At 44.9% G+C, this 8,120-nt stretch overlaps 1 non-coding gene across 1 annotated transcript; it reads right to left on the reverse strand.

The window, feature by feature from the left end:
- Positions 1 to 774: 774 nt before the first annotated feature.
- On the reverse strand, positions 775 to 880 carry LOC114672971 (U6 spliceosomal RNA). The gene has a single exon (XR_003723484.1). It is a non-coding gene; the product is annotated as a U6 spliceosomal RNA (small nuclear RNA).
- Positions 881 to 8,120: the final 7,240 nt, after the last annotated feature.

The raw sequence follows: 8,120 nt of genomic DNA on the forward strand, positions 1-8,120 counted from the left end.
AGTAGCTGAGATTACAGGCATGTACCACCATGCCCGGCTTATTTTTGTATTTTTAGTAGAGATGGGTTTCACCATGTTGGTCAGGCTGGTCTCGAACTCCTGACCTTAAGTGGTCCACCCACCTCGGCCTCCCAAATGCTGGGATTACAGGCGTGAACCACCGCGCCTGGCACATGTTTCATTTTTACAGGAAACTGCCAAACTGTTTTCCAGAGTGGCTGTATGATTTTACATTCTCACCAGAAATACATAATTGATCCAGTTTCTCTGCATTCTCACTAGCATTTGGTGTTGTCGCTATTTTTCATTTTCTCCATTCTGAGAGGAGTGCAGTGATATCTCATTGTGGTTTTAATTTGCATTTCCCAAATGGCTAATAATAATGTTGAACATCTTTTCGTGTGCTTATTTGCCTTCTGTATATCCTCTTCAGTGGAATCTCTTCATGTCTTTTGCCCATTTTCTAATTCTATTCTTGTTTTTTTGCTGTTGAGTTTTGAGAGTACTTCGTATTTCTAGATACTAGTCTTTTTGTCAGGTATGTGGTTTGCAAATCTTTTCTCCCAGTCTGTAGCTGTAGCTTGTCTTTTTATCCTCTTTACAAGGTCTTTTGCAGAGCAAAAGCTTTTAATTTTGACCAAGTCCAATATATAAATGTTTCCTTTTATGAATCATGTTTTGGGGGCTAAGTTTAAGAGCTCTTTGCCTCACTCTAGATCCCAAATGTTTTCTCCTATGCTTTTTTTTTTTCTAAAATGTTTATAGAATTGTTTTTAAAATATGAAATGCTTCACAAATTTTTATATCATCCTTACATGGGGCCATGCTAATCTTCTCTGTATCATTCCAGCTTTGGTTTATGTGTCACCAAAGTGAGCACATAGTCTTATGGTCTTATGTTTACATTTTAGTCTGAGGTCTTTTTTTTTTTCTTTTTTTGAGACAGGATTTTGCTCTGTCACTCAGGCTGGAGTGCAGTGAGGCAGTGAGGCAGTAATAGCTTGCTGCAGCCTCCATCACCCAAGCTCCAGCGATCCTCCCGCCACAACCTCTGTCATAGTGGGGACTACAGGTGTGCTCCACAATGCTCAGCAGAGTTCTGTATTTTTTGTAGAGACAAGGTCTTGCCATGTTGGTCTCAAACTTCTGGCCTCAAGTGATCCTCCTGCCTTGGCCTCCTAAAGTGCTAGGATGACAGGCGTGAGCCACCACGTCCGGCGCTGAGGTCCATTTTAAGGAAATTTTTGTACAATATGTAAGACTTACGTCAAGGTTTTGTTGTTTGGTTGATTTGGGGGCCTACAGATGTCCAGTTGCTTCAGCACCATTTGTTGAAAAGACTTGTCTCCATTGATTGCTTTTGCACCTTTGTCAAAAATCAGCTGTCAAAAATAGTTGTGTGGAACTATTTCCGAGTTCTGTGTTCTGTTCCATTGATCTATGTGCTATTCCTGGGCCAGAACCACACTGCTTTATTACTGTGACCACATAACAGGTTTTGAAATTAGGTAGACTGATTTTTCTCTAAAATTAGCTAAATTTTAATAAACTATCTAAAATTATTCTAGCTATTCTAGTTCCTTTGCCTTTCCATATACATTTTAGAAAAGTTTTGTCAATATTTGCAAAAAATAGATTTTGTTGGAATTTTGATAGAAAGTGTGCCAGTATGGGAATAATTGACAACTTTACTAGGTTTAGTCTTCCAACCCATGAACACAGTTTTACTCAGTTTATTTAGATATTCTTTGATTTCCCTCATCAGCATTTTATAGTTTTCAGCATAGAAACCCTATACATGTTTTGTTAGATTTCCACCCAAATATTCCATGTTTTGAGTGATTATAAATGGTATTTTATTTTTAATTTTGGTTTCCATGTGTTCATCAGTATATAGATTCTAGGAATTTTGTGTGTGTGTGTGCGTGTGGATTCTTTGGGACTTTCTACTACATCACTGTATCATCTGCAAATACAGACCATTTTATTTTTGCCTTTCTGAAATGTGTGCCTTTTCTTTTCTTTCTTGCCTATTACACTGCCTAGAATGTTCAGCTCTATGTTGAATAAGAGTGGTGAGAGTGGACATCCTTGCCTTGTTCCCAATCTTAGAAAGAAAGCATTCCATTTTTCACCATTGAGTATAGTATTAAATGCAGGGTTTTGTAGATGCTCTTAATCAAATTCAGGAAGTTCCCTCTATTCCTAGTTTTCTGAGGGTTTTTTGAGACTTTGAGTTTTGTTTCTAATGAGGCTACAAGCTGTGGAGAACTTTATGAAATTGAATACATCCTAGTACAGCCACTTTATATCCAAACTGTTAAGAGTTTTGTATTAGTGAAACCATCAACCTTATATAAGAAGATTATTCGTGTGTGTTAAAATTTGCATCTTAGAGAAAACCCTCATTTTAGAATTGGGTTGAGAAGAAGAACAAGACCCTGGGTTTATTAATTGCAACTTTTGGCACAACCGTTACAGCATTTATTTGCATCAAGGTTACATTACTGGGAAATTCGTCTTACAGTAAAAAAGGTGAATAAAAGATTTTTTTCATAAGAATTAATGTAGAAGGGCTGGATGTATTTCCATACACCCACAGTCCCAACATTTGTCTATTGACACAATTCACAAACCAATGGAATGACACAGAATGAATTAAGTGAGAAGTAAAAGATCATATGCTCATTTTACAGTGTTGTCCCTGGGCTTCATGGAAGAATTAGGATGCCACACTAGGTGCAGGTGCTACCAAAGTTAGCAGTCATTATAGTGTGTCCCTGAGAGTCTGAGTCCAGTGGGGTTCGGGGTAGAATGGAAGAACCACCTGCCTCTGCCCCATCTCTACAGCCCCCCAAGACTTAGAAACAAATACTGCACTCTGAGAATGTTCCAAAAACCTCCACCTTTCTTCTTTTTCCTTTTTTTTTTTTTTTTTGTTTGTTTGTAGATGGAGTCTCACTCTCTCGCTCAGACTGGAGTGCAGTGGCACAACCTTGGCTCACTGCGGCCTCCACCTCCTGGTTCAAGAGATTCTCGAGCCTCAGCCTCCCGCATAGCTGGGACTACAGGTGCGCACTGCCATTTTTTTTGTAGAGACAGGGTTTCACCATGTTGGCCAGGCTGGTCCCGAACTCCTGGCCTCAAGTGATCTGCCCGCCTCAGCCTCCCAAAATGCTGGGATTACAGGCGTGAGCCACCGTCCCTGGCCAAACCTCCAGCTTTCTCCGGAGCTCTTGAGATGGTAAAGAAGGAATGAAGCGGAGATCCTCTCCACTGCTAACTGCAGCATTCAGCAATACCAAGATAACATGCCTCAACTCTCCTCCAGCCACAGCCGCTTCCAGTTTACCAACAAGGTGAGTGCAAACAATGACTTATACAGAAATTGATCCCATTTTTTATTTTTTATGTTTTTTAGGAGACAGGGTCTCAGTCTGTTGCCCAGGCTGGAGTGCAGAGGTGTGATCACAGCTCACTGTAACCTTGATCTCCCGGGTTCAAGGCATCCTTCTGCCTCAGCCACGCAAGAAACTGGGACTACAGGTACATGCTACCATACCCAGCTAATTTTTAAATTTTTTTTGTAGACATGGGGGTCTTACTTTGTTGCCCAGGCTGTTCTCAAACTCCTGGCCTCAAAAAATCCTCCAGCCTTGGCCTCTCAAAGTGCTGAAATTACAGGTGTGAGCCACTATGCACAGATGTGGCGTCTCAAGGTGCTGAAATTACAGATGTGCGCCTGACCAACAAAGTGAAACCCCTTTTAAAATTGTTTACTTTTATTTTTATTTTTATTTTTAGAGATGGGATCTTGCCACATTGCCTAGGCTGGAGTGCAGTGGCTATTCACAGGTGTGATTATAGCATACTGCAGCCTCCAATTCCTGGCTTCAAGCCATCCTCCCACTTTAGCCTCTTGAGTAGCTAAGATTACAGGTGCGCACTATCGCACTTGACCTGATCCATTTAAATAACTGACATTAACTGGAAAAGGATTGGTGTATAGAACTCAGATCTGCTGTGTCCCAACCCAGTGCTTGGAACACAGTGGGTATTTAGGGACCTTGAATGAAATAATGAGGAGAACTTTATTCTCAGAAATGCATAGTTCATTTGTAAATTGTGCACCCCTTCACCATAAAATAAAATGTGGGATGGGATCAAGAATTTAAATATTTGAAAGGCACTTCAGCCCTCATTTTGTCCAACCTGTATATAGAGCTAGGATCTGTTTCTACAGTATTCACAAGTACCAGTGGTCCCACCTTGGTCTGCAAATACCTTTCCACTGATTCACAGTTCTGTTCTTTAGTTCCTTATTTTTTCTTTATATCAAACTTAAATTCTCTATCCTCCAATTCTCAAACTCCAATCTTAGTTATGCATCATGAGGTTTTTGGAGAAAACCTGCCTAATGGTCTATCTCCCTTCCTGTGTATTCAGCCTCCCCTTTTCAGCTGGCATTTTGCATGAGCATTGAATCCTGGTCAGGTCTTTCAGCTTTTGCTGGGGAAGCTCCCTACACCCCTTGTCCTTTCTTCACCTCTCACCTTCTCTCTCCTCTTCACAACCAGTCCTCTTGAAGGACACTTTTATCTCCACTTATCCCTCCTGCTGCCCATCTCTCCTTGGTCTTGCCTCAACCCCAACCCAAACCCTTGAATTGCTCTATGACAGACTAGCAATGATGCACCTAAGGCCTTATCTTACTGGTGGCCTTGGAAGCATGGACACGTGTGACACCCTAGGCTTCTGAGGACCCTGTCTTCAGGGTCATCTGAACTGGGTTTAGGGGCTGGGCACGGTGGCTTACGCCTGTAATCCCAGCAGTTCAGGAGGCTGAGGTGGGCGGATCACCTAAGGTCAGGAGTTGGAGATCAGCCTGGCCAACATGGTGAAACCCCATCTGTACTAAAAATACAAAATTAGGCCGGGTGCGATGGTTCATGCCTGTAATCCCAGCACTGTGGGAGGCCGAGGTGGGTGGATCACCTGAGGTCAGGAGTTCGAGACCAGCCTGACCAACAAGGTGAAACCCCGTATCTACTAAAAATACAAAAATTAGCCGGGCATGGTGGCACATGCCTGTAATCCCAGCTACTTGGGAGGCTGAGGCAGGAGTATCGCTTGAACCCAGGAGGCAGATATTGCAGTGAGCCGAGATCACGCCATTGCACTCCAGCCTGGGCAACAAAAGCAAAACTCCATCTCAAAAAACAAACAAACAGGCCTGGCGCAGTGGCTCACGCCTGTAATCCCAGCACTTTGGGAGGCTGAGGCGGGTGGATCACGAGGTCAGGAGATTGAGACCATCCTGGCTAACAAGGTGAAACCCCGTCTCTACTAAAAATACAAAAATTAACTGGGCGTGGTGGCGGGCACCTGTAGTCCCAGCTACTCGGGAGGCTGAGGCAGGAGAATGGCGTGAACCCAGGAGGCAGAGCTTACAGTGAGCGGAGATTGTGCCACTGCACTCCAGCCTGGATGACAGAGCGAGACTCTGTCTCAAAAACAAACAAACAAACAAATAAAAATAGCTGGGCATGATGGCAGATGCCTATAATCCCAGCTACTTGGGAGGCTGAGGCAGGAGAATCGCTTGAACCCAGGAGGCAGAAGTTGCAGTGAGCCGGGATCGCACCATTGCGCTTCAGCCTGGGCTACATCCATCTCAAAAACAAACAAAAAACTGGCTTTAGGGACATCACTCTCCTGGTTTCTTCCAACTGCTCTGGCTCCATTGTGTCTTGTTGCCTGGCTGGTTCCTCCTCTTCTGTCCTCCCTTAAAAAACAAACAACAGGCTGGGTGTGGTGGCTCACACCTGTAATCCCAGCATTTTGGGAGGCCAAAGTGGGCAGATCACCTGAGGTCAGGAATTTGAGACCAGCCTGACCAACATGGTGAAATACCGTTTGTACTAAAAATACAAAAATTAACCAGGGGTGGTGGCACATGCCTGTAGTCCCAGCTACTCGGGAGGCTGAGGCAGGACAATTGCTTGAACCTGGGAGGCAGAGGTTGCAGTGAGCTGAGATTGCACCGCTGCACTCCAGCCTGGCTGACAGAGCCAGACTCTGTCTCAAACAACAACAGCAACAACAACAAATAGTACCTGAACAATCTGTTCTGGGCCCTCTTTTCTTCTCATTTTACACACTCTTCCTAGGTGACCTGTCTATACCCCTAATTTCAGTTGCCAACTGTTGTGCCAATGAATCCTGAAACCATAATTCCAGGACTCGGCACAGAGGAGGATTCACTATCTGTTGAATAACAAAGTGGATGAGGCTGGGTATGGTGGCCTTTAATCCCAACACTTTGGGAGGCAGAGGTAGGAGGTTCACTTGATTCCAGGAGTTCCAGACGAGCCTGTGCGACATAGTGAGACCCTGGTCTCTACAAAAAATACAAAAATGAGCCAGGCATGGTGGCTCATGCCTGTGGTCCCAGCTACTTGGGAGGCTGAGATGGGACCTGAACCCTGGAGGTCAAGGCTGCTTGTGAGCCAGATGCCACTGCACTCTAGCCTGGGTGACACGGTGAGACCCTGTCAAATAAATAAATAAATAAATAAATAAATAAATAAATAAATGGATGAAACCTGTAACTTCAGTCAAAGCCTAGATGCTGAGACTCATTCTTTTCTCTTGTCCTGTTCCCAGCCTGCTCCTCTCCCTCCTCCATTTCCTGTCCTGGGTGTCACTGATCAGGTGCCAGATCTGAGCGCCTGCCTTACATTTCCTGTCTCCCTAACCCCAGACCCTATTCATCTCTTGCTAGCCTGTCCACTTCTCTAGCTCAGGCCTCCTTCATTCCTCATTGTGACTGCTGCCTCTAGAATAGATTGCTGCCTATTTTAAATGATCTTCCTGCCTCTAATCCTGCTCCTTCCCCAAACATCTCCATGCAGCTCCGTGTGCAATTTCTTTCTTTCTTTTTTTTTCTTTTGAGACAGAGTCTACCTCTGTTGCCCAGGCTGGAGTGCAATGGCACGATCTCGGCTCACTGCAACCTCTGTCTCCCAGGTTCAAATGATTCTCCTGCCTCAGCCTCACAAGTAGCCGGGATTAAAGGCACCCACCACCATGCCTAGCTATTGTGTGTGTGTGTGTGTGTGCGCGTGCAATTTTAGTAGAGACAGGGTTTCACCATGTTGGCCAGGCTGGTCTTGAACTCCTGACCTCAAGTGATCTGCCTGTCTCGGCCTCCCAAAGTGCTGGGATTGCAAGTGTGAGTCACCGCACCCAGCCTCCACGTGCAATTTCACAAAGAAATTTTGGTCCCACCACTTGCTTGTTTGAGATTGTTCAAAGGCCCCAAGAGCTCTTTTTTTTTTTTGAGACAGAGCCTAGCTCTGTCGCCCAGGCTGGAATGCAGTGGCACGATCTTGGCTCACTGCAACCTCCGCCTCCCGGGTTCAAGCGATTCTCCTACCTCAGCCTCCCAAGTAGCTGGGATTACAGCCTCCCACCACCATACCCAGCTAATTTTTGTATTTTCAGTAGAGATGGGGTTTCACCATATTGACCAGGCTGGTCTTGAACTCCTGACCTCATGATCCGCCCATCTCAGCTTCCCAAAGTGTTGGGATTACAAGCATGAGCCACCGCACTTGGCCCCAAGAGCTATTCCTGGCCTGCCCCAACCTCATCTCTCACGAGCTCCCTCTTCACTCTTCATTTCTCCCATGCTGAGTATCTCTCAGCCGTCTGGCCCTCGGCCCTTTGCACAGGATGGTCCTGCTATCTGAATGCTCTTCTTTTCCCACGTTGCCTGGCTCCCTCCTACTCACTCCTCAGGTCATTTCCTCTGGACCTCTGTCCCTGCCCTGCCCTTCCTCAGTTCCCGTGCCACCCGATGCTACGGAACTTACACACTGCATTGCAATTACATATTTACATAAGTGTTTTGCTCACTAGCCTGTAGGTTCTGTGTGGGTAGGACTAGAGACTATTTCTATCCTGTTCATCTTTTTGTATTCTCATATGTAAATATAACTCATCACCTCCTGACATTTGAGCCCTTCTGCTGATTCAAGTAAACAGTACTTCACACAGAGCTGTGTACACAGTAGATGCTCAATGTGTTGAGTGGAAGAATCAGTGACTCTTCCCCA

The sequence above is a fragment of the Macaca mulatta genome, chromosome 15, assembly GCF_049350105.2.
Source record: "Macaca mulatta isolate MMU2019108-1 chromosome 15, T2T-MMU8v2.0, whole genome shotgun sequence".
Lineage (NCBI taxonomy): Eukaryota > Metazoa > Chordata > Mammalia > Primates > Cercopithecidae > Macaca > Macaca mulatta.